Source organism: Oncorhynchus nerka, linkage group LG24 (assembly GCF_034236695.1).
Source record: "Oncorhynchus nerka isolate Pitt River linkage group LG24, Oner_Uvic_2.0, whole genome shotgun sequence".
In the NCBI taxonomy this organism is placed as follows: Eukaryota; Metazoa; Chordata; class Actinopteri; order Salmoniformes; family Salmonidae; genus Oncorhynchus; species Oncorhynchus nerka.
This window is the reverse complement of record NC_088419.1, coordinates 57,713,507-57,739,763: the sequence shown is the minus strand read 5'-3', so window position 1 is coordinate 57,739,763 and position 26,257 is coordinate 57,713,507. Positions and strand designations below refer to the sequence as shown.

At 44.5% G+C, this 26,257-nt stretch overlaps 1 long non-coding RNA gene across 1 annotated transcript in view; it reads right to left on the bottom strand.

Moving 5' to 3' along the window:
• Positions 1 to 10,663: 10,663 nt before the first annotated feature.
• The window catches only part of LOC115108272 (uncharacterized), a 36,964-nt gene continuing 21,370 nt past the window's right edge, over positions 10,664 to 26,257 (bottom strand). Inside the window, exon 3 of the long non-coding RNA XR_003860327.2 lies at positions 10,664 to 11,188. This is a non-coding gene — a long non-coding RNA (uncharacterized LOC115108272). The remainder of the gene's footprint in view (positions 11,189 to 26,257) is intronic.

Below are 26,257 nucleotides of genomic sequence, written 5' to 3'. Positions count from 1 at the left end.
GTCAACTTGACACAACTGTGGGAAGCATTGGTGTCAAAATGGGCCGGCATCTCTATGGAACGCTTTCGACATCTTGTAGAGTCTATGGCCGATGAATTGAGGCTGTTCTGATGGGAAAAGCAAACCAATATTAGGTTGAGGTTTTGAAGGTTTTGAACTCAGAGTAATGAGGAAAACACCCGTGGTTTTTCCCTCCATATTTCTGATTGCGTAAAAAATGTAAAGTCCCGTTTTTAATTCAGTATTGTGCATGAGATAAATAAATACATGGTGGGAAAGAAAATAACGCTTTTATTATATCACAATAAAATGCAACAATTTCATGACGTTCAGATCATTGAGGCTACTGCAGGAGTTGAGGTTAACTTCATGTCACTGCCTTTTCAAAAAGGAGGGGAAAAGAAAACGATAAGAAAAGATGTTGGGGTGCATGGCTAGGGAATGAAAAGTTCAACACATGCTTTAGCTGTGTGGCGGTGGCATAAAGGAAACAGAATGAGTTGAAATGCATTCATTCCCACTCGTACATTTGCTGTTGATGGAGTAGCTTTGCATCTGATCTCACTTCCCTCCTCTCCCTTCCCTCCCAGTCTCTCCTTTACCTGCCAGTCTCTCTCCCTTCCCTGCCAGTCTCTCTCCTTTCCCTCCCAGTCTCTCCCCTTCCCTCCCAGTCTCTCTCCTTTCCCTCCCAGTCTCTCTCCTTTCCCTCCCAGTCTCTCTCCCTTCCCTCCCAGTCTCTCTCCTTTCCCTCCCAGTCTCTCCTTTCCCTGCCAGTCTCTCTCCCTTCCCTGCCAGTCTCTCTCCTTTCCCTCCCAGTCTCTCCCCCTTCCCTCCCAGTCTCTCTCATTTCCCTCCCAGTCTCTCTCCTTTCCCTCCCAGTCTCTCTCCCTTCCCTCCCAGTCTCTCTCCTTTCCCTCCCAGTCTCTCTCCCTTCCCTCCCAGTCTCTCTCCCTCTCTCCTTTCAGTCACTCTCCCCTCCAGACTCTACTCTACTATGAAATGCTGTTGCACCATTGTTTCCCCACATACCCCTGTGTCTCTGTTGACATGCCGTGGACACAGAGTATAGACAGAGGCGGACTCCTCAGCAATGTGTGGGGCTCTGCCCTGCCTACTGCATTAAGACGGGGCTCATTTTAAACAGCCATGTATTTTCCAAGGGGGATGGTCGGTTCGTCGGACAGACTTTGCATGAGAAAAGCCAGGGTCCTGTGAACCTTCTGCTCCCTGCGTCCACATTCAATAGCTTCATGGTTAGCATGACAAACTGCGCCTCCAAGTTCTCAGACTTTCCTGAACACACCCCCATCCCCCACTTCACACTCCTCGAGCCCCTCTTGTCCGTCTCCTGCACCCCACTTGCACCTCCTTGCAGCCTCTGGCTGAGCTTGTTCTTTTCATTAGTTGTCTGGGCCAACAAGTCCATAGAGTTAGGGAGGTGACCCCTGAACTCAGAGCAGTCCCATAGATACAGTAGCTAGTACACAGAATTACCCCCCATGAAAATAGAAATAACAGCACAGGAAATTAAATGTATTCAGTACAACTTCACAATATAAGATTTGGGATTGTAAGAATTTAAACATTTTCAAAATCATGAGCGATAAAATGTATTCAGTAAATTAACTTGTACTATAAAAACATGAAGGAAGGAAGGAACAGAGTTGTTTTCGATGAAAAGCTGTGTCCTGGTCTGGAAACAAAATAGACAGATTTTCTTGCATATGACCACAAATTGATATCAGTGCAATTTACCCTGAAGCTGGCAGTGAGTTGCACACCTTACCTCTATGGCCCTGTACAGTAGCACTGTGAACATTACTGACCCTACAAAACATTATGAACTTTCCATTACAGACTGACTAGGTGAATCCAGGTGAAAGCTATTATCCTTTTTGATATCACTTGTTAAATCCACTTCAAACAGTGTAGATAAAGAAGGTTAAAGAAGGATTTTTATGCCTTGAGACAATTGAGACATGGATTGTGTATGTGTGCCATTCAGAGGGTGAATGGGCAAGTGTTACGTTCCCCAGTTTCTGTGTTGGTGTGGGTTTGTATGTGTGTGCATATTTCAGGAAATGGAATTCTGGATTCCTCAAGCAGCTGATTGGTCGGCCCCATCGATGATTGGAGCTCTGAACCATCCCTCTCGTCAGGGGAAACAGCTGTCTTCAATTACCAACTCCTTCTACAGCTGGATAAAAGCCAGTGTTCCTTGGTCAGGAGGAGAGAGCTTCTTTGATATCCTGTGTTAGTTATTGGTCAGTGAAGGTTTTGTTGAAAGTGTTTTGTAGCTGCTGTTTCTGAGGTATGTGTATGCCAATAGGACTTAGTGGTTTTGATTATTGAAATTGTTCACTTTAATTTAAAAACTGTTTGAATTGTTCTGGGGGGGAATCACCTGGAGTGTTTAGGCAAGAGGCCTGCGGGTATACATAACCCGTAGTATTTACTCTGTCTATGCACACTAGGTAAGACCTGGGTGGACCACCCCATGTATATTGGTTAGTGCACCAGGAGGTGATAAAAGATTAGGGAATGAGTTGGTATGCAGGTAAGGTAGGAGAGAGGACTCTTTATCTTTTACTTTTTTTTGCTTTGGTTCCGTCCAGCCCCTTTTCCCCACCTTACCGTGTTAAGGAATAATAAATTCCCTGTAAACTGTATTTTTCTCTGCCCTTCGTCCTTTCCTCCGACCACGTACCTTTTTCACTCCACGGGGAGTTGAGTTGTAGCAGGGTGTTGCGTTCCCTCCGCCAAGAGACAAGACAAAACATGTAAGTGCTTTTGAACGGGGTATGGTAGTAGATGCCAGGCACACCGGTGTGTGTCAAGAACTACAACCCTGCTGGGATTTTCATGCTCAACAGTTTCCTGTGTGTATCAAGAATGGTCCACCAGCCAACTTGACACAACTGTGGGAGAAATTAGAGTCAAAATAGGCCAGCATCCCTGTGGAAGGCTTTTGACAACTGTGGAGACCATGCCCTGACGAATTGAGCCTGTTCTGAGGTCAAACTAGGGGGAGCAACTAAATATTAAGAAGGTATATTCAACTCAATATGTTTAGTATACGCAGTGTTAATAAATATATACACAATTACTGTGCGAGGCACTTCATTTTGATCCATAATGAGTCCATTGTGTGGTGTTTTTTTTTTAAATAGCAGTTTTGATAAGACTACAAAGGTTTGTACGGATGCCAGTCTGTTTGTCGTAAACATGGAACATTTTGTAGGGAAGGAAATCACTTTTCTGTGAGCATGTATTCACATGAGGAGCACATATCCTGCACTCAAAAGTTGCCATCTAGAACCAAAAAGGGTTCCTTGGCTGTCCACATAGAACCATTTGAAGAACACTTCTGGGTTCTGTGTAGAACCCTTTCTATAGATGGTTTTACATGGAGCCAACGGTTCTCCTATTGGGAAGGCCAAAAAACTATTTTGATTCTCAGTGCACTAAAAACTAAACACATAAATAAAAATACCCTGGCTGGGCAGAATGGGATAACGTCCCCTAAAGAACCAGGGCCTCTCCTCTATTCTGTAATTATAAACATGACAGTGTCATTTTATCTGTGAAACCACAATACACTGTGGCTATTATGCCAACATCTCATGGCTTAAACAGCTACATGGTTGTATAATGTGTCAGTTCAACTTGAAAATTATACAACACCCCCCCCCCCCCCCCCCCACACACACACAAAAAAAAAAAACACTTTACTTTGATATAGATTAAGTACATGTTGTGGTGTTAGTAATTGATAACTGACATCATTGATTGTTACAGTAGAGAGAATGATCTGTTTCCTTACAATGTCATTTTGTAATTTGATTATTCTTTAATTCCTCTGGTTAATTCATTATTCCATATTTATATTCATACAGTTTTAAAGGGATCCTGCAAAAAACATGTTGCTTTATTATACATGTACAGAGATCAGTCATGTGAGCATGTGAGCTAATCCAACCAATCAGAGGCAGGTGTACAAAGAAAATGGAGGCTCAAAATTAGCACCTATTATCCAAACAGAAATACACAGGAAACATGGCATGAACCATATCTAAGGCAACAACATGTGGCAATTGGAAACTGTTAATTCGCTTTTCTGAGATATACACATTTGTATTTGAGGAGCATTATGACATACATTTAGATGTGATGCATTTCCTACTCATAAGCTTCATGAATATACAGTTTGAAAATATTTAATAGTATGTTTATCAGTCAAAATGAAAGGAATTTTCTGTACCTGAGCATTTAGCCTCCTTTTCCCTCCAATAGTCTGAATATAGGATACATTATTCATTTTAATACTCTGAATATAGCATACATTATTCCTTTTAATACTCTGAATATAGCATACATTATTCCTTTTAATACTCTGAATATAGCATACATTATTCCTTTTAAGACTCTGAATATAGCATACATTATTCCTTTTAATACTCTGAATATAGCATACATTATTCCTTTTAATACTCTGAATATAGCATACATTATTCCTTTTAATACTCTGAATATAGCATACATTATTCCTTTTAATACTCTGAATATAGCATACATTATTCCTTTTAATACTCTGAATATAGCATACATTATTCCTTTTAATACTCTGAATATAGCATACATTATTCCTTTTAATACTCTGAATATAGCATACATTATTCCTTTTAATACTCTGAATATAGCATACATTATTCCAATAAAAAAGAGGAATTGCCGTTCATGTTGAATAATATTTATTCTAATCATTGATAGGATCTTCTAATGTTTTATGTTAAAGGAAATTGTTAAATCAAATTCCCTGTGTTATTCTTTTGACTCTTTTATTTGCTGTAACTGGTAATGAATGACATAGGCATGCATTGTATACTGCTCTGTCATTGTAAAGGTCCTTTGTGTCAGTAATGTTTGGGGTTGTTAGGCACCACACTTTGCATACAAACAAACTACCGCTACTAACTGACCAACAGTGCCTCAATTAAAGGACAATGGCCGACCTCAATTAAAGGACAATGGCCGACCTCAATTAAAGGACAATGGCCGACCTCCATCCCTTTGATTAGAGTCTATAGGACTCTGCTTTTACTTTCTTGCAGGGAGGAACTGATTGCTGTCATAGAATGTAATTCTTGTGTCAGTAGCAGCTATAGGATCAGTGCATATGATACACCATAGTAAATGGGAAAATAATGGGGATATTCATTCAAATAGAATACAATATTTGGTTGAGGAGATTTTGTTCACAGGGGTTGTCTGGTCGCACATTTTGTTGTCCAGGTAGGTGAAATTCATAGAAAAAATAGAGAATTATGGAATTTAGATTTTTCCACATTAGGGAGATATGACTCACAATAAATGTTAAAACAACTCAAACATACAGCAATTGTAATCCAGGGACAGACATCAACGTTGGGTCTTTGTGGTATAAGTAATTTGCAGACTTTGCATGGCAAAAACCTCTGGAGTGTTTATTGTAACTGAAATGTACCGTTCATCTGAATATAACTGAACATATGAAATACATTTAAGCCATTTACTGGTCCAACGCTCTTAACTGCTAGGCAACCTGCCATCCCTTACAATAAACAAACAGGCCTATAGGTTTTCTAGAACCATAGTCAAAATATCTTGAATATACTTCAATAAAATAGCCGATTCCCCTTAAAGTTTGCCAACATCAACTTTATCACTAGATGGGAAATAAAACCTGTTGCCAAGAGACCTCAGAACTGTAGTGGATAGTGTTGACCTAGAGTTGAGTTTTAATTCCCTCACCATGTGACGTGATACAGCAAATGCCAAAACAGTGCATTCGGAAAGTATTCAGACCCTTTGACTATTTCCACATTTTGTTACGTTACAGCCTTATTCTAAAATTGATTAAATAGTATTAGGTGCAGAGCCCCTACACACAATACCCCATAATGACAAAGCAAAAACAGTTTTTTAGAAAAGTTTGCAAATTGAATACACATTTATAAAACGGTATTCAGACCCTTTCCTCAGTACTTTGTTGACGCATCTTTGGCAGCGATTACAGCCTTGAGTCTTCTTGGGTATGGCACTACAAAATTGGCACTCCTGTATTTGGGGAGTTTCTCCCATTCTTCTCTGCAGATCCTCTCAAGCTCTGTCAGGTTGGATAAGGATCGTCGATGCACAGAAATGTTCAGGTCTCTCCAGAGATGTTAGATCAGGTTCAAGTCTCGGCTCTGGCTGTGCCACTCAAGGACATTCAGAGATGTGTCCCAAAGGCACTCCTGTGTTGTCTTGGCTGTGTGCTTAGGGTTGATGTCCTGTTGGAAGGTGAACATTTGCCCAGTCTGAGGTCCTAAGCGCTCTGGAGCAAGTTTTCATCAAGGATCTCTCTGTACTTTGCTCCATTCATCTTTCCCTCAATCATGACTAGTCTCCCAGTCCCTGCCGCTGAAAAACATCCCCACAGCATGATGCTGCCACCACCATGCTTCACCGTAAGGATTGTGCCAGGTTGTGCCTAAACGATATCATAACCACCATAGATAAAAGACAGTACTGTGCAGCCATCTTCATCGACCTGGCCAAGGCTTTCAACTCTGTCAATCACCCTATTCTTATCGGCAGACTCAGCAGCCTTGGTTTCTCTAATGACTGCCTTGCCTGGTTCACTAACTACTTCTAAGATAGAGTTCAGTGTGTCAACTCAGAGGGCCTGTTGTCTGGACCACTGGCAGTCTCTATGGGTGTGCCACAGGGTTCAAATCTCGGGCCGACTTTTTTTTCTGTATATATCAATGATGTCGCTCATGCTGCGGGTGATTCCTTGATCCACCTCTACGCAGACGACACTTTTCTGTATACATCTGGCCCTTCTCTGGACACCGTTTTAACAAACCTCCAAACGAGCTTCAACACCATACAACACTCCTTCCGTGGCCTCCAACTGCTCTTAAGTGCTAGTTAAACGAAATGCATGCTCTTCAACCGATCGCTGGCGCACCCGCCCGCCCGACTAGCATCACTACTCTGGACGGTTCTGACTTAGAATATGTAGACAACTATAAATACCTAGGTGTCTAGCTAGACTGTAAACTCTCCTTCCAGACTCACATTAAGCATCTCCAATCCAAAGTTAAGTCTAGAATCGGCTTCCTATTTCGCAACAAAACATCCTTCACTCATGCTGCCAAACGTAACCTCGTAAAACTGATTATCCTACCGATCCTTGATTTGGGCAATGTCATTTACAAAATAGCCTCCAACACTCTACTCACCAAATTGGATGCAGTCTATCACAGTGCCATCCCATTTTGTCACCAAAGCCCCATATACTATGCTCTACAACATCCGCAGAGTACTGACCCTGCCTCACACAGGAAGAGGCGCAGGTCCTAATCCAGGCACTTGTCATCTCCCGTCTGGATTACTGCAACTCGCTGTTGGCTGGGCTCCCTGCTTGTGCCATTAAACCCCTACAACTCATCCAGAACGCCGCAGCCCGTCTGGTGTTCAACCTTCCCAAGTTCTCTCACGTCACCCCGCTCCTCCGCTCTCTCCACTGGCTTCCAGTTGAAGCTCGCATCCGCTACAAGACCATGGTGCTTGCCTACGGAGCTGTGAGGGGAACGGCACCTCAGTACCTCCAGGCTCTGATCAGGCCCTACACCCAAACAAGGGCACTGCGTTCATCCACCTCTGGCCTGCTCGCCTCCCTACCACTGAGGAAGTACAGTTCCCGCTCAGCCCAGTCAAAACTGTTCGCTGCTCTGGCCCCCCAATGGTGGAACAAACTCCCTCACGACGCCAGGACAGCGGAGTCAATCACCACCTTCCGGAGACACCTGAAACCCCACCTCTTTAAGGAATACCTAGGATAGGATAAAGTAATCCTTCTCACCCCCCTTAAAAGATTTAGATGCACTATTGTAAAGTGGCTGTTCCACTGGATGTCTTAAGGTGAACGCACCAATTTGTAAGTCGCTCTGGATAAGAGCGTCTGCTAAATGACTTAAATGTAAATGTAAATGTACTACCCACCACTGCGACCTGTATGCTCTCGTTGGCTGGTCCTCGCTACATATTCGTTGCCAAACCCACTGGCTCCAGGTCATCTATAAGTCTTTGCTAGGTAAAGTTCTGCCTTAGCTCAGCTCACTGGTCACCATAGCAACACCCACCCGTAGCACGTGCTCCAGAAGGTATATTTCACTGGTCATCCCCAAAGCCAACACCTCTTTGGCTCCCTTTCCTTCCAGTTCTCTGCTGCCAATGACTGGAACCAATTGCAAAAATCACTGAAGTTGGACACACATCTCTCTCACTAACTTTAAGCGTCCGCTGTCAGAGCAGCTCAGTCAGATCGCTGCAGCTGTACACAGCCCATCTGTAAATAGCCCATCCAACCAACTACCTACCTCATCCCCATATTTGTTTTTATTTTTCTGCTCTTTTGCACAACAGTATTTCTACTTGCACATCCTCATCTGCACACATATCACTCCAGTGTTAATTGCTAAATTGTAGTTACTTCACCACTATTGGCCTATTTATTGCCTTACCTCTTTATTTCATTTGCACACACTGTATACAGATTTTTATATTGTGTTATTGACTGTACGTTTGTTTATCCCATGTGTAACTGTGTTGTTTTTGTCGCACTGCTTTGCTTTATCTTGGCCAGGTCGCAATTGTAAATGAGAACTTGTTCTCAGCTGGCCTCCCTGGTTAAATAAAGGTGAAATAAAAAATAAAAAAGGTTTCCGCCAGACGTGACGCTTGGCATCCAGAGAATCTTGTTTCTCCTGGTTTGAGAGTCCTTTTGGTGCCTTTTGGCAAACTCCAAGCGTGCTGTCATGTGCCTTTTACTGAGGAGTGACTTCCGTCTGGCCACTCTACCATAAAGCCTGATTGGTGGAGTGCTGCAGAGATGGTTGTCCTTCTGGAAGGTTCTCCCATCTCCACAGAGGAACTCTGGAGCTCTGTCAGAGTGGCCATCAGTTCTTGGTCACCTTCCTGACCAAGGCCCTTCTTCTCCGATTGCTCAGTTTTGCCGAGCAGCCAGCTCTAAGAAGAGTCTTCATGGTTCCAAACGTCTTCCATTTAAGAATGATGGAGGTCCCTGTGTTCTTGGGGACCTTCAGACATTTTTTGTACCCTTCCCCAGATCTGTGCCTCCACACAATCCTGTCTCAGAGCTCTATGGACAATTCCTTTGACCTCACGGCTTGGTTTTTGCTCTGACATGCACTGTCAACTGTGGGACCTTATATAGACAAGTGTGTGCCTTTCCAAATCATGTCCAATCAATTGAATTTACCAAGTTGTAGAAACAAGGATGATCAATGGAAACAGGATGGACCTGAGCTCAAGTTCGAGTCTCGTTGCAAAGGGTCTGAATTCTTGTGTAAATAAGGTATTTCTGCTTTTTCATTTTTATACATTTGCAAAACATTCTAAAAACCTGTTTTCACTTTGTCATTATGGGGTATTGTGTGTAGATTGACGAGGAAAAACATTAATTTGACCTATTTTAGAATAAGGCTGTAACGTAAAACCATTTGGAAAAAGGCAAGAGGTCTAAATACTTTCAGAGTGTTTTTCACATGTTTGGCCTGATGACCCCTTTTCGGCTCTCAGGACAGCGACATTGGTAGTCTGGACAGAGGATAGGGTGAGGTCTGCCCAGTTTGTGTGTGTTTCCACCCAGGGAGCGGGGGGGGGGGGGGGTCACTCCTATAATCTCCAGAGCAGTGTTTACGAAAGTGTCTTGTACGGTTGGGTTTATCCCTGGTGAGAGTGAGGGAATCTGTCCAGCTCAATAAGCATGTATATCAGGCCATCTCACAGCTCACTGGACTCTCCCTGGGTGGGCCCTGGTCAATACCACCACTGCTGACTGGCCGGGCAGAATGGGATAATCTCCTCCTTTCTTTCAGGCCAGGGCCCAGGGCCTCCCCTCCTGGCTTGGCCCTAATTTCAGGTCATTACCAGTCAGGGCGAGGCAGGGGCTAGGCGGGCAGCCCAGTGCAGGGAACAGAGAGCCCATTTCAGCCAGAGCACTGAAGCGCACTGGGGGTTTTGGGGCATCGCATGAACCGGCTGTTGTGGGAAAACAATAGGAGGCGTGATCACCAAAAAACAAGGCCTGTGTGTAGCTCCTTCTTCCGCTCCAGCAGCTTCCTTATACACCCCCTTTACTCTCATACACAGGGACCTAATTGGCACCAAAGACGTTGGCCACTTGGTTTAACTTTCTCCTTTCTGGTCCTTCAGGATAACTCTGAGATGATCTGAATAGCTGTTGCAAATGTTGGACCTCCTGTGTGAAATTACCCATGTTCATATTGTATACCGATGTAGGATCTTAATTTGATCACTCTTTTGTTGATGAGAATTTTCCTGCACTGCTTCTAAAGTTTGTAGTTTCCACTTTGATTTGACCTAACATTACACGTATCAACCCCTACAAAAATGTTGTGTTCAATTATAATCCACATAATGATTTCCTGTTGCTGCAGCATTATTTTCTTGCTGTAGCAAACTGTCTCAAATTAAAATCCTACATCGGTAACTACAATATGCAGTGTATGGTCAATTTCATTTGATTAATTTAAATGGAAAAACAAAAATAAAACTACTGAGGCAGCTTTTCTTTTTTCAATTACGTTCACTTTATTTGTATTTTTTACCACAAGACACTGAAAACATGCAGCAGTCTTTAATTTTTTACATAAAAAATAGTTATTGCGATCAATGATATGAAAATTGTAGGTAAGAGAATGAAGCTGCAGTGCAAACACATACAAAGACTTGAGCAAATCAAGGATTTTACATTTAAAAGCTTTACTCTGAAATAGAAACGGGCAAAGGATCCCTTGGGATCTCAACCAATATCCCCTTAAAATTGGTTTCAAAATATTTCATTAAGACCTAATGAAACTATTCAAAAAAATGTATTACTTTTCAACCACCACTTATAAAAGTCCCTTTCCCTTGTTAAGACTCCTACTTACCTGACCACACAAACACTTGGTGATAATCAATAGTTTGGAGAACTGAATCCTCTTGACTGTGGTGGGGTATTTGTATTGACTTTTATTACAGTGAACGGCTTTAATTCTCTGTGTGTCTGGTTTGGTCTGCACGGGACATGATGCTTGATGCTTCCACTGCATCTCCATTGTAACCTCAGCATCTGAGAAGACACAAGACAACAGAAAAGGCTGATTAGGACAATGAAAGGATCTACAAGGTCTGACAGGTTAAATATGAGGAAGCACTATCTGACCTTAGATCATGTACACGTGTGCAGTGTCAGCCTAGCCCTAGATGGCGCTGTCTTGTGTGGTGTATCTCTGTCTCCTTCCCTCCCCAGCCACGCTGTGTTGTTGTTTACTACCGGTTGGGGGGGATGTGTGTCTGTGTGTTTATTTGCCGTCTGTATCAGCGTTGAGGGTGACCCCTGAGCTTGCAGAGTAGGGCCTGTCTGGGCACACCGGCTGACCCCCAACGCCTGCAGCCTATAGGGGGAGGGCCACCCCCCCAGACCAATATTACCTCTGGGAATAGGATCCAGACACAAACACAATGACCCAAATCCCTGCTCCCAAACACACACACACACTCGTCTTAGACATTGGTCCCTGCATGGTCATAAACTGATGTCACGATAGCTTACGCTGCATAGGAGGATGGAGGGAGGATGCTGAGTCTGGGACAGTCATCTAATTATCATTCTGCTCTATGACGAGACTGCATGTGGGGGTTCTATTTGGGCTCTTAACCTTTGGTATAAATTATCTGATGTAACGCTGATGTAACATCATTGAAACATACTGCCAGATATCTAGTTTCAGTATAAAAATAGTTTTCAGTATAATTACAAAAAGAGACCAGAGGACCAAACAGATACAGGACATCATATCACAAACTCACCAGACCCTGTCGGAGCATCTTTATAAAATAACCAAATAACCAATACGTTCCCCGTAACGAGTAAACGGTCAAGGCACTTACACGGAACTGAGCTGAGCTCAACCCAAAATAGTCCTATGGTGTTAATACCACAAAACGTCCTTTTATTAGCAGAACATCTGTGGGGGTCTGGAGAGGAGAAGAGGCTCTGCCGGTGATTAAAGCCCAACCAGGAGATCCTAGATCCCAGACAGACGTCAACAATAACCTAGCTGGTCTGGTCTGGTGGAGCAGAAGGCCTGGCTGATTTATCAGGGTATTATACAGTGGAGGCTATAGAGGAGACACTGGGGGTGGGGAGGAAGGGGAGATAGGGGGCAGGGGTGACATGGGAGGAAATATGTGGCAGGGGAGGCAGGGGTGTGGGGGTAGGGGAGAGAGGGAGAAGGAAGAGACAGGGGGCAGGGGAGGGAGGAGAGGCAGTGTGGGGGTGTTGGAGGGACCAGCTTGGGAGACAGCCGGTGTGGCGCACCCAACCTGCTGACTGCACAGAGACACCAGCCTAATTTATGCATAGTTTGGCTGAGGGGTGGAGGGTGTCTAGGACCCCCTCAATAAAGACCATAAAGATCATCAAGGACATCAACCACCCGAACCACTGCCTGTTCACCCCGCTATCATCCAGAAGGCGAGGTCAGTACAGGTGCATCAAAGCTGGGACTGAGAGACTGAAAAACAGCTTCTATCTCAAGGCTATCAGACTGTTAAACAGCCACCATTGAGTGGCTGCTGCCAACACACTGTCATTGACACTGACCCAACTCCAGCCACTTTAATAATGGGAATTGATGGGAAATGATGTAAATATATCACTAGCCACTTTAAACAATGCTACCTTATATAATGTTTACTTACCCTACATTATTCATCTCATATGCATACGTATATACTGTACTCTACATCATCGACTGCATCCTTATGTAATACATGTATCACTAGCCACTTTAACTATGCCACTTTGTTTACTTTGTCTACATACTCATCTCATATGTATATACTGTACTCGATACCATCTACTGTATGCTGCTCTGTACCATCACTCACTCATATATCCTTATGTACATATTCTTTATCCCCTTACACTGTGTATAAGACAGTAGTTTTAGAATTGTTAGTTAGATTACTTGTTGGTTATCACTGCATTGTCGGAACTAGAAGCACAAGCATTTCGCTACACTCGCATTAACATCTGCTAACCATGTGTATGTGACAAATACAATTTGATTTGATTTGATTTGAATAGCCCTGGGTGGTGGCTGAGGCTGAGGGTGCATCTATGGAGCTAGAGGGGGTTGGGGTGGAGGTGTATTTTGGGGGGAGATGGGAGAGGGAGAAGGAGAAGGGGGGGGGCTTGCTCGGCTCTATGCTCAATGCAGCCTGTCTATCTGATGTCCCATTAAGGTTTGGGACAGGCCAGGGCTGAAGAGCTGGATGGGGGGGCTTGCTGGGCTCCATGCTCAGTGCAGCCTGTCTGTCTGATGTCCCATTAAGGTTTGGGACAGGCCGGGGTTGAGGGGCTGGAGGGGGGAACGTATTGTTCAACCCCCCCCGTTAGACTGCTGCTCTGCTCTGCCCCATTAGAACAGAAGGCCTGTCTGCTCTGTTGCATACTAATTCTGCATCCCCACAACAGCCATGAATACAAGCTAGTTGCGAGGCTCGCGTGAGAAGAAGGGTGCATTGAGAAAAAGACAGCCGGCTCAGTGAAAAAGGCTCTGCAGATGGAGAGAGTGGCATATGCTGGATGTGTGTGAGTGCAGCTGGGCTGTTGGCCTTGGGCCTGTGGTGTGAGCCTGGTTGTTGCAGTGTGGACGAGGGCTAGATGATGGTTGAGTGTGGTGATGTGGTCAGACAGTTTAACGACTGTTCTCAGCCATGGACATGCCACACAGATAGGGCTGACATATTGCTCCAGATGTACACACAGCATATGACATGTGAAATGTCCACGTAAGTGTGATACATGGTGGGATGCCTCTGAAAGAAAATGTATGGTCCTACAAAAAAAAAAAAAAAAAATGAGACTGGAAAATACTCTGATATACTCTACAGTACACCAATATTATATACACTATATATGCAAAAGTATGTGGACACCCCTTCAAATGAGTGGATTCTGATATTTCAGACATACCAATTGCTGACAAGTGTATAAGATTTTCAACGTGGCACCGTTATAGGATGCCACATTTCCAACAAGCCAGTTGGTCAAATTTATGCCCTGCTATAGCTGTCCCGAGCCAACTGTAAGTGCTGTTATTGTGAAGTGGAAACGTCTAGGAGCAACAACAGCTCAGCCGCGAAGTGGTAGGTCACACAAGCTCACAGAACGGGATGGCCGAGTGCTGAAGCGTGTAACGTGTAAAAATCGTCTGTCCTCGGTTGCAACACTCACTACCAAGTTCCAAACTGCCTATGGAAGCAACGTCAGCACAATAACTGTTCATCGGAAGCATCATGAAATGTGTTTCCATGGCCGAGCAGTCGCACACAAGCCTTAGATCACCATGCGCAATGCCAAGCATTGGCTGGAGTGGTGTAAAGTTCGCCGCCATTGGACTCTGGAGCAGTGGAAATGTGTTCTCTGGAGTGATGAATCACGCTTCAGCACCTGGCAGTCCGACGGCTACCTGCCTGAATGCATAGTGCCAAGTGTAAAGTTTGGTGGAGGAGAAATAATGGCCTGGGGCTGTTTTTCATGGTTCGGGTTGGTTCCAGTGAAGGGAAATCTTAACGCTACAGCAAACAATGACGTTCTAGACGATTCTATGCTTCCAAATTTGTGGCAGCAGTTTGGGTAAGGCCCTTTCCTGTTTCAGCATGAAAATGCCCCAGTTCACAAAGCGAGGTCCATACAGAAATGTTTGTCGAGATCGGTGTGGAAGAACTTGACTGGCCTGCACAGAGCCCTGACCTGAACCCTATCGAACACCTTTGGGATGAATTGGAACACCGACTGCGAGCCAGGCCTAATCCCCCAACATCAGTGCCAATCTCACTAATGCTCTTGTGACTGAATGGAAGAAAGTCCCAGCAGAAATGTTCCAACATCTAGTGAAAATCCTTTCCAGAAGAGTGGAGGCTGTTATAGCAGCAAAGGGGGGACAAACTCCATATTAATGCCCATGACTTTGGAATGAGATGTTCGACGAGCAGGTGTCCACATACTTTTAGTCATGTAGTTTAAGTTGTCTCATTTCAAAATGTTGATTGGTAAATGTATTCAATCCCTCAAGTATCAAAATTCAATTTAGATCAAATCTTACTTCTTTTTTTCATGCATATCAATATTTTCATTGTTAAAACTGTTGTAGCAGCAGAAAGGGCTGTTGTCTGATGACATCATCATGGTAACTACCAGCAGTGGGTTTAGAGGAGCAACATAAAGCCTTTCACTGAGGCTATTCTGAGGCTGCTCCTGGGCTGTGGGAGCTTTGTCTCTGGTCCGGGTAGGCCACAGAGAGCCTGGGAGGAGAGAGGAAATATAGAGAGAGTGAACAAGAGAGTGAAGCAAGGCGGGTAGAGAGAGAGTTTGGGCAGGCCTGACTGACAGAAACCTGGTGAAACCTGGAGTAGTGTGTCCGTCCAGTCCATCCCAACAAAGACGTAAGCCCTCATTAAAAATACATGTCATTGGATCACACTTCGCATGAATCGTGTGATTTTCCCTCCGCCATAAGGGACCATGACTGAGTGGTGAATGGAGGCCAGGGAGAGCTGGGCCAATAGAGCACCATGCTGAGTCCCCATGGGAACCAGCCCCTCACCGAGGGGGGCTCTTTTAACCATTGTTCCTCTCTTAACACAGCTTTTTAAAATGCCTCTTTATGGACTCAGCAAAGCAAACTTCAGCCCATGTCCCCGCAGCCATAGGGAGAAAGTGTCAGAGGGAGAATGAGGGGGGCGGGGGGGGGGGCAGAGGAAAGAGGCAAAAGAGGAGCGTGAAAAAAGAAAGTAAAGTTGTAAGCGAGAAAGTTAGAAAGAAAGTATAAAATATGTTAAGATTATTCTCTTAACCACGATTAAAAACAAACTACTCTCAGTGGACTGCCTCATAGTACACCTTTAGGATTTCCATTTTTCCCACATCTACCTATTGAACATAATAGAAATCATTTCAAATCCCCAGCAGCCACATCGTATAGTACTGGTTCTTAGGTCACGTGGTTGTTTTTCTTGAATATATTTGTAATTTTCATTTTTAATATATTGTATGCAGGGCTCCCTTGTGATAGAGACCTTGGTCTCAATGGGACTCCCTGTGAAAATAAAGGTAACCAAAATATATACAACAATGATCCTCTGATTACCGTGGGGATGAGGTTTACAGTATCTGTGATATCAAACCCAAGACATTCGCCAAGCAGCAGTCACAGTGACTGTCTGTGATACAGTCAGCACTGGCTCATGTCCTCTCAGGACTGTGGAACTCCTACAGTACAGCAGACACTATAGGAACGCCAGCGTCACCCTGCAGTATGTCATCCTTCAGTGGAAACAACAGACCTGTCTCCTATACAATACGGCTGCTGAACGGAGTCTTAGTCAGTCTCACAGGGCAGCCAGGATAACAGTGAAATGAATAACAATGAACTGGCTCACAGTGAAGTTCACAACGGTAGAGATGCTGGGGAGAACAGCAAGCATAGCAGAGAGGGAAAGTGTATGTGTACTGTATGTGAGATGTGTTGATGCACTCAGGAATATCTCAATATGAATACCAAACTGCACTCTAGAGAGGAGCCCCCACAAACATGTATATGCTCACGCCTCCCTCCTCTCCCTCTCCCCGTCTCCCTATGCTCGCCGAGTGAGGACCCCCTGATTTTATCTGTAGCTGTCTGCTGTGTGCCTGATGAAAAAGCAGAGTGACACAGGGTTGCTACGCCAAAGGCCCATTTGCAAATCACAGTCCAATATAAACATAGTGTTTAACAGGGGTTTCTATGCCTTTTTGGCAGGGGTCCACCTCATAGCCGCTAGCATTAACAGCAATCTAACACAAGCCCAGCCAGCTTTAGCCTAGTGTGGAAACACCTTCCCCCCAGCCTCAGCCTGGTCCATGCAGCCAGCCGAGCTGATGGTTTTTGGGCAACACATTAATCTGAATACATTTACATAGAGATTGTGCTACGTTGGCAGAGGCTGGCCACTGCTGAGAATGCAGCATCCAAGTCCTCGTGCAAAAAATCACAATGATTGAAATAGGAAAAAAAAGGTGAGGTGAGGTGAGGATGCAGGCTTTATATTGCAGTGAGGAAGAGGAGGCAGTTGCTGGGGATTGTCAAATAAGCCGGGCTCCCAATGTGCCCATGTTCCCTCTTCGCTAATGACATCAGTGGCAGATGGGGGAGACTGGGGCACAGGCAAGCACAGCTCAGAGACACGATAGCACAGAGACACAGACTGAACAAAGACACTTTTACTGCCTGCGAGGATGACACCAGCTGGGCACTCTGCAGCAAGATAAACTGAGGGACAACATTGGACAAGGAACACGCTGTCACGCCTTGGTCATTGTATTTTGTGTTTTTGTCATATGTTTGGGTAGGCCAGGGTGTGACATGGGTTTATATGTTATGTTTCGTATTGGGGTTTGTATTATTTGGGATTGCGGCTGATTAGGGGTGTGGTATAGGCTTGGCTGCCTGAGGCAATTCTCAATTAGAGTCAGGTGCTTTCGTTGTCTCTGATTGGGAACCGTATTTAGGCAGCCTGAGTTTCGCTTGGTATTTCGTGGGTGTTTGTTCCTGTCTCTGTGTTGTAGTCACCAGATAGGCTGTAATTAGTTTCACGTTCTGTTTGTTGTTTTGTATTCTGAGTTATTTCATGTACCGCATTTCATTCATTAAAGTCATGAGTAACCAACACGCTGCATTTCGGTCCGACTCTCTTTCCACAAATGAAGAACGCCGTTACACACGCATCAATATGAACACACATGTACCCACAGACACAATCAGACCTTCGTCAGCATACAGCATAAGCCCTGAAGAACTCACACACTATCCATCACCTAAAAGTTATATATATATATATATATATATATATACATATATATATATATATATATATGTACACTGCTCAAAAAAATGAAAGGGAACACTAAAATAACACATCCTAGATCTGAATTAATGAAATATTCTTAGTAAATACTTTTTTCTTTACATAGTTGAATGTGCTGACAACAAAATCACACAAAAATGATCAATGGAAATCAAATTTATCAACCCATGGAGGTCTGGATTTGGAGTCACACTCAAAATTAAAGTGGAAAACCACACTACAGGCTGATCCAACTTTGATGTGATGTCCTTAAAACAAGTCAAAATGAGGCTCAGTAGTGTTCATGGCCTCCACGTGCCTGTATGATCTCCCTACAACACCTGGGCATGTTCCTGATGAGGTGGCGGATGGTCTCCTGAGGGATCTCCTCCCAGACCTGGACTAAAGCATCCGCCAACTCCTGGACAGTCTGTGGTGCACTCCACACCATGACTGACCCACCGCCAAACCGGTCATGCTGGAGGATGTTGCAGGCAGCAGAACGTTCTCCACGGCGTCTCCAGACTCTATCACGTCTGTCACATGTGCTCAGTGTGAACCTGCTTTCATCTGTGAAGAGCACAGGGCGCCAGTGGCGAATTTGCCAATCTTGGTGTTCTCTGGCAAATGCCAAATGTCCTGCACGGTGTTGGGCTGTAAGCACAACCCCCACCTGTGGACGTCAGGCCCTCATACCACCCTCATGGAGTCTGTTTCTGACCGTTTGAGCAGACACATGCACATTTGTGGCCTGCTGGAGGTCATTTTGCAGGGCTCTGGCAGTGCTCCTCCTGCTCCTCCTTGCACAAAGGCGGAGGTAGCGGTCCTGCTGCTGGGTTGTTGCCCTCCTACGGCCTCCTCCACGTCTCCTGATGTACTGGCCTGTCTCCTGGTAGCACCTCCATGCTCTGGACACTATGCTGACAGACACAGCAAACCTTTTTGCCACAGCTCGCATTGATGTGCCATCATGGATGAGCTGCACTACCTGAGCCACTTGTGTGGGTTGTAGAGTCCGTCTCATGCTACCACTAGAGTGAAAGCACCGCCAGCATTCAAAAGTGACCAAAACATCAGCCAGGAAGCATAGGAACTGAGAAGTGGTCTGTGGTCACCACCTGCAGAACCACTCCTTTATTGGGGGTGTCTTGCTAATTGCCTATAATTTCCACCTGTTGTCTATTCCATTTGCACAACAGCATGTGCAATTTATTGTCAATCAGTGTTGCTTCCTAAGTGGACAGTTTGATTTCACAGAAGTGTGATTGACTTGGAGTTACATTGTGTTGTTTAAGTGTTCCCTTAATTTTTTTGAGCAGTGTATATATATATATATGTATATATATATATATATATATATATATGTATATATATATATATATATATATATATATATATATATACACACACATGCACACACATCTGACGAGACACAACTGCTTTATCTCTCGCATCGTTGATAAATAAATATAGGCGGCCGCCATCTAGCTTTGCCAGCCAAAAATGGCTGCTACCTCAAGAATAACAACAAGAAGCAGCAGCAGCAACTTCATGTTAGCTGATATGACTGAATATACATCCTTGTGATCTGAACCAATGCCAATACAAGAGGGGCCTATAGGAGTAAATCAGTGGAGGTTGGTGGGAGTAGCTATAGGAGGACAGGCTCATTGCAATGGCTGGAATGGAATAAATGGAACGGAGTCCAACGTGGTTTCCATGCCATTCCATAGAGTCCATTCCAGCTATTACAATGAGCCCGTCCTCCAATAGCTCCTCCCACCAGCCTCCACTGGAGTAAACGGAAAAAACTAGTAGCATATTACCATTTCTTGTGATGTAGTAATCTTATGTTCAAATCTACTTCATTCCAAGGTATACATATTTTCCCCAGCAATTAAATGGGTAAGTATGTTTGTAGAATGGATTAAATATACTTGGCAAGGAAAATAAGTCTCTATTAGAATCAGCAAATTGGACACTGAACCTTACCCAACTCACCTCAGAACATCAACGTAAAGCAATATTATTCACTAATAGTTCTGCTAAGCATTTACCATACAAGAAAACATGCAAACAACAAACGGGTTGCATCTTCTGTTTTGGTATACAGCACAACTTGCCATGCTGGATAAGAAGGACTTGAGAGAGAGAGAGAGGAGGAACGAGGAGAGAGTGAGGAGAGAAAGGGTTCAGCAGGGACGAAGCTCAATGTGTGAGACTGTGTGTGTGTGTCAACCCCAGCTGAGCAGACATTTTGTTGACATGCTGATAGGGATTTAAGCAGTGGGAGGGTGGGTGGCAGACCAAGGTGAGAGAACGACGGGAGAAAGGGAGCTTTGCATGGTGGGGGGGGGGACGACGACGAGAGAGAGGGGCTGACAAACGTGCCGTTACTAAGCTTGATTTCAGCGTGAGTTGAGACGATTAGGGCCGGGGAGAGGAGGAAAGGATAGGGGAGGAGAGGAGGGGGGGAGAGGATGGGGAGGAGAGGAGGGGGGGAGAGGATGGGGGAGGAGAGGAGGGGTACGGTTCCTCCAGAGGAAAGAACAGGGGGACAGGTCTATTGATGAAGTGATGGGTGAGAAGTGGCTCTCTTTCAGTCCGGCTAATAAAGCAGAAGCCTATGTGAATAATGGTATCTACCACAGGGTGGCTAGGTGCTCGTGTCTTCAGTTCCCCGTCAACCACTTTCTCTGACAAACATCTCATGAGATAAAGTCCCTCCTCTTAAAGGGATATAATTGTTTATACTGCTGCAGGGTAGTGATACTATACTGTGTGTATGCACGGTGCTGCACACCTCGTGCACCATTATGCAATGATAGGGTATCTGAACATTTCTAATAAATGCTATTTATTATTTAACCCTTTCTCAGTGATTTACTGCTTCAAATGTCATTTCTCAAATTTCAAAGTGACATTAAACGCAGATTGTCTTACCAACATGGCATAATACAGTAAGTATGTGGTCATTAAGGATCATTACAAAAAAAGAAAAGGTCCCCAAAATAGATCCATACAACTGAATCAAAATTATTTTCACAATACCACCTATTTTCAGATTCAATTATCATATGCTAACCGACATCAGTGTGTGTCTGCTAATGCAGTGATACCGACTAAAACAGCCGCATCCTAATCTGTAGACAACCTCAGTTTGATTGTGGACCAGCCACGTACACCGAGACGGCAAGCCAAAAGGGACATGCTCTGTCTCTGTCTCTACCAGACTGGGGGAGGTGAAGGTCTGGGGGAGGGGGTCCCCGGGAGGCAATAATTAGCAGCTTATAAAATAAGCAAACACATTTGATGCAGCCCCCAAACAGGCCAGTCTGCACAGCAGACGACATCCCTCCTCTGACCTTGACCCTTAGGGTCTTTCTTCACCTGCTCCTGAATGGAAGTCAGTGCAGCTGGGCAGTCTAGCCATTTGCCTGACTGGATTTACCATCCCCATTTTCACCCCGTTCCCACGCTTGGTTACCATCCCCCTTTTCTGGGTTGCTCCGAGCCTAAATGGTCAAATATAATATTGATGTGGCGCATCGTGACTGGCCGTCAGTAGGCTGAGTGTCTTGGTGACCACCATCTCTGCTGCCTCCGAGAGTTTGGAGGTGTAGTGGCTCTATACGTTTCAGCAAAATCATCAAACAGGTTCTTTCTATTTACCAGCAAAAATAAAATATCCTTTCTTTCACACTATTCTTCCCCTTGGCTTTAGGTTTCACCCTCCCATCACACCACCAGAAGTACCAGAAGTACCAATTATTTCAGCTCATTCTCTTTCTCCACAATGCACTCCTCTCAACGTCCCCCTTTCTTCGAAAGAGTATAGAGAGGGAAGTCAGTGGATACTGTTTGTTGAGTTGAGCTTTGTGTGTTCTACGGATGCTGGCTAGTGTTTCGTGGTGGCCCTTTCCTGCAGTCAAATGACCTAGTGGCCTCATGGGTGGATTGTTATTCATATTTTTCATCATTTCATCATTAATAAACATTGTTTCAAAAAACCTGCCAAAAATCCATTGTTTCTATGTCAAACGGTTTTGTTATACTTCAGTCTTCTGTAATGTATATAAAGTGTAATATTGGGATGAAAGCTCAACATTGAACACATTTCAACTCTATATCTGACATGGTACAGGTGTCTTCTTTCTTTTAAGAACGTAACCATGTGTGTGAGGTGTACACGCTGATCTGCGTGTGTTGGGCTGTAAGGTGTGTTTGGTGCTGATCTGCGTGTGTTGGGCTGTAAGGTGTGTTTGGTGCTGATCTCCGTGTGTTGGGCTGTAAGGTGTGTTTGGTGCTGATCTCCGTGTGTTGGGCTGTAAGGTGTGTTTGGTGCTGATCTCCGTGTGTTGGGCTGTAAGGTGTGCTTGGTGTTGATCTCCGTGTGTTGGGCTGTAAGGTGTGTTTGGTGCTGATCTGCGTGTGTTGGGCTGTAAGGTGTGTTTGGTGTTGATCTGCGTGTGTTGGGCTGTAAGGTGTGTTTGGTGTTGATCTGCGTGTGTTGGGCTGTAAGGTGTGTTTGGTGTTGATCTGCGTGTGTTGAGGTGTAAGGTGTATTTGGTGTTGATCTGCGTGTGTTGGGCTGTAAGGTGTGTTTGGTGTTGATCTGCGTGTGTTGGGCTGTAAGGTGTGTTTGGTGCTGATCTGCGTGTGTTGGGCTGTAAGGTGTGTTTGGTGCTGATCTGCGTGTGTTGGGCTGTAAGGTGTGTTTGGTGTTGATCTGCGTGTGTTGGGCTGTAAGGTGTGTTTGGTGCTGATCTCCGTGTGTTGGGCTGTAAGGTGTGTTTGGTGCTGATCTGCGTGTGTTGGGCTGTAAGGTGTGTTTGGTGTTGATCTGCGTGTGTTGGGCTGTAAGGTGTGTTTGGTGCTGATCTGCGTGTGTTGGGCTGTAAGGTGTGTTTGGTGCTGATCTCCGTGTGTTGGGCTGTAAGGTGTGTTTGGTGCTGATCTGCGTGTGTTGGGCTGTAAGGTGTGTTTGGTGCTGATCTGCGTGTGTTGGGCTGTAAGGTGTGTTTGGTGCTGATCTCCGTGTGTTGGGCTGTAAGGTGTGTTTGGTGCTGATCTGCGTGTGTTGGGCTGTAAGGTGTGTTTGGTGCTGATCTGCGTGTGTTGGGCTGTAAGGTGTGTTTGGTGCTGATCTGCGTGTGTTGGGCTGTAAGGTGTGTTTGGTGCTGATCTCCGTGTGTTGGGCTGTAAGGTGTGTTTGGTGTTGATCTGCGTGTGTTGGGCTGTAAGGTGTGTTTGGTGCTGATCTGCGTGTGTTGGGCTGTAAGGTGTGTTTGGTGCTGATCTCCGTGTGTTGGGCTGTAAGGTGTGTTTGGTGTTGATCTGCGTGTGTTGGGCTGTAAGGTGTGTTTGGTGCTGATCTGCGTGTGTTGGGCTGTAAGGTGTGTTTGGTGCTGATCTGCGTGTGTTGGGCTGTAAGGTGTGTTTGGTGTTGATCTGCGTGTGTTGGGCTGTAAGGTGTGTTTGGTGTTGATCTGCGTGTGTTGGGCTGTAAGGTGTGTTTGGTGTTGATCTACGTGTGTTGGGCTGTAAGGTGTGTTTGGTGCTGATCTGTGTGTGTTGGGCTGTAAGGTGTGTTTGGTGTTGATCTGCGTGTGTTGGGCTGTAAGGTGTGTTTGGTGCTGATCTGCGTGTGTTGGGCTGTAAAGGTGTGTTTGGTGCTGATCTGCGTGTGTTGGGCTGTAAGGTGTGTTTGGTGCTGATCTGCGTGTGTTGGGTTGTAAGGTGTGTTTGGTGGTGATCTGCGTGTGTTAAGCTGTGGTGTGTGTATGTTTGGTGCTGATCGGTGTGTGTTAAGCTGGGGTGTGTGTATGTTTGGTGCTGATCTGCGTGTGTTAAGCTGTGGTGTGTGTATGTTTGGTGCTGATCTGTGTGTGTTAAGCTGTGGTGTGTGTATGTTTGGTGCTGATCGGTGTGTGTTGGGCTGTAAGGTGTGTTTGGTGTTGATCTCCGTGTGTTGGGCTGTAAGGTGTGTTTGGTGCTGATCTGCGTGTGTTGGGCTGTAAGGTGTGTTTGGTGCTGATCTGCGTGTGTTGGGCTGTAAGGTGTGTTTGGTGTTGATCTGCGTGTGTTGGGCTGTAAGGTGTGTTTGGTGCTGATCTGCGTGTGTTGGGCTGTAAGGTGTGTTTGGTGCTGATCTGCGTGTGTTGGGCTGTAAGGTGTGTTTGGTGCTGATCTGCGTGTGTTGGGCTGTAAGGTGTGTTTGGTGCTGATCTGCGTGTGTTAAGCTGTGGTGTGTGTATGTTTGGTGCTGATCGGTGTGTGTTAAGCTGGGGTGTGTGTATGTTTGGTGCTGATCTGCGTGTGTTAAGCTGTGGTGTGTGTATGTTTGGTGCTGATCTGTGTGTGTTAAGCTGTGGTGTGTGTATGTTTGGTGCTGATCGGTGTGTGTTAAGCTGTGGTGTGTGTATGTTTGGTGCTGATCAGTGTGTGTTGTGTTGCGGGGTTGAGAACACCGCCTCAGCCCCTCACATTTTCATTATGGTCCAAATCGCAGGCCTGTACTTGAGCTTGGCCTCTGCCAGCCAAGCCACCAGTTTAATCACACATAGAGCACTCCATTTTAATTTCCCTCTCATAACCCCCCATCACACACACACACACACACACATTCCACTCCCCACTGCTTCATAATTCTGCCCTCAGAGCTGTCTGTGTGGCTGAGTGTTTGGGCCCTTTGAAATGACATAATCAGTGACTTGGATAAATGCCTGCCTGTTTTCCCTCTGCTGCCTGTAATCAGAAGCCAGCCAGCTCTCCGTACTGGAGCGTTGAAGCAGTGCTGTGTTACTAAAGCAACTCTTGGAAGTTGTTCACTAGTTTCTCTGATGCCTGAGGAGTGATGTCTACAATGATACTGATTAAGAGACTGTTCTCATGGAAGTGCTCCTAGTCCTTCACTAATGGCTGAGGACTGGTCTCCACAATTACAAATGCGGGCCATTTTGTTTGAGGTTAATAAATGTGCCAGCTCAATGATACAATAGCTCCCTCAGGTACATGATCACAAAACACTTCAAAATATCAGATTATTATCATGAGGATACAGGCTTAGAATAAACATACACTAGAACTAGAATTGTCAATTATATAGTAATAAAAATTAAGATATTCAGTAGGTCTCAAAAGGGGAAAATAAATCACAAGTAAATCCTACATTTCATAGCAGCTTTTTAATAATATAATAATAATGATAATAAAATAAATGAAAATAACCTTGATAACTTACAAGTAATTGAATGTATGCTTTTATTTCTGCTTTTAATTTTTTTTATGAAAACCTATCGCAAATCAGCACAGATGTGTCTTTCCAAATGCCTGGGATGAAAGCATGAAAAAAAAACATCCTATTTATCTCATTTCATCATTGATGTTTGAAAAGAACTAAACACAAAATGTATGCAAATGAATTATTTTCCATTTGAATTAGAAAGTAGGGCAATGTACAACAACAACAAAAAGAAATGCTAAGCAGGTCTAGGAGAATTGAACAACGGCTATAAATGCTTTCAGCAACTATTACTTCTGTGGGTGGAACACATTCAATCAATATCTAAGCAAATAAAAGCAGTGGGTATTCACAGTGAGGGAAGCTTCATGAGACGAGGCTGGATGGACACACATGAAGCATGTGCCCACTAACACCACCACCACTAAGCCCTACCAGTGAAATGGTCTACAGTTCAAATCCTACACAATAACTCAAACTAGGAATACCATTCTAGAAGCATAGAAAGAGAATGACTCTGGTTCTGTGGCTAGAACGGTTTGTCCTATAGATATTGTATATGGTTTATGTTTGAAGTGACAGTATGCTTCAATCAGCTAAATGTCTTCATACTTCTTCTGCCTGATATGCTGATTGAAATGAATACATCCAATCACCACTATTTCTAGCTGTTAAAAAATAAATACATTTTTTACAAATGTATGGGTAGACATTTCTGTATTTAATGTATGCTTATTCTGGGAATTAGCAGCACCAAGATACAAAACTAGTATTATACCACCTCACTCAATTCATACCTTGATTAAATAAAACATCTACAGCTTGAGCTGCCAACCTCCTTTTGGGTTAGAATTACCATGCCATGCCTTGGTCATGGAAGAGTACAAAGCCAAATAAGAAGTGAAAGAGAGAGAGAGAGAGAGAGAGAGTGTGTGTGTGTGTGTGTGTGTGTGTGTGTGTGTGTGTGTAGTGTGTGTGTGTATTTGTGTGTGTGTGTATTTG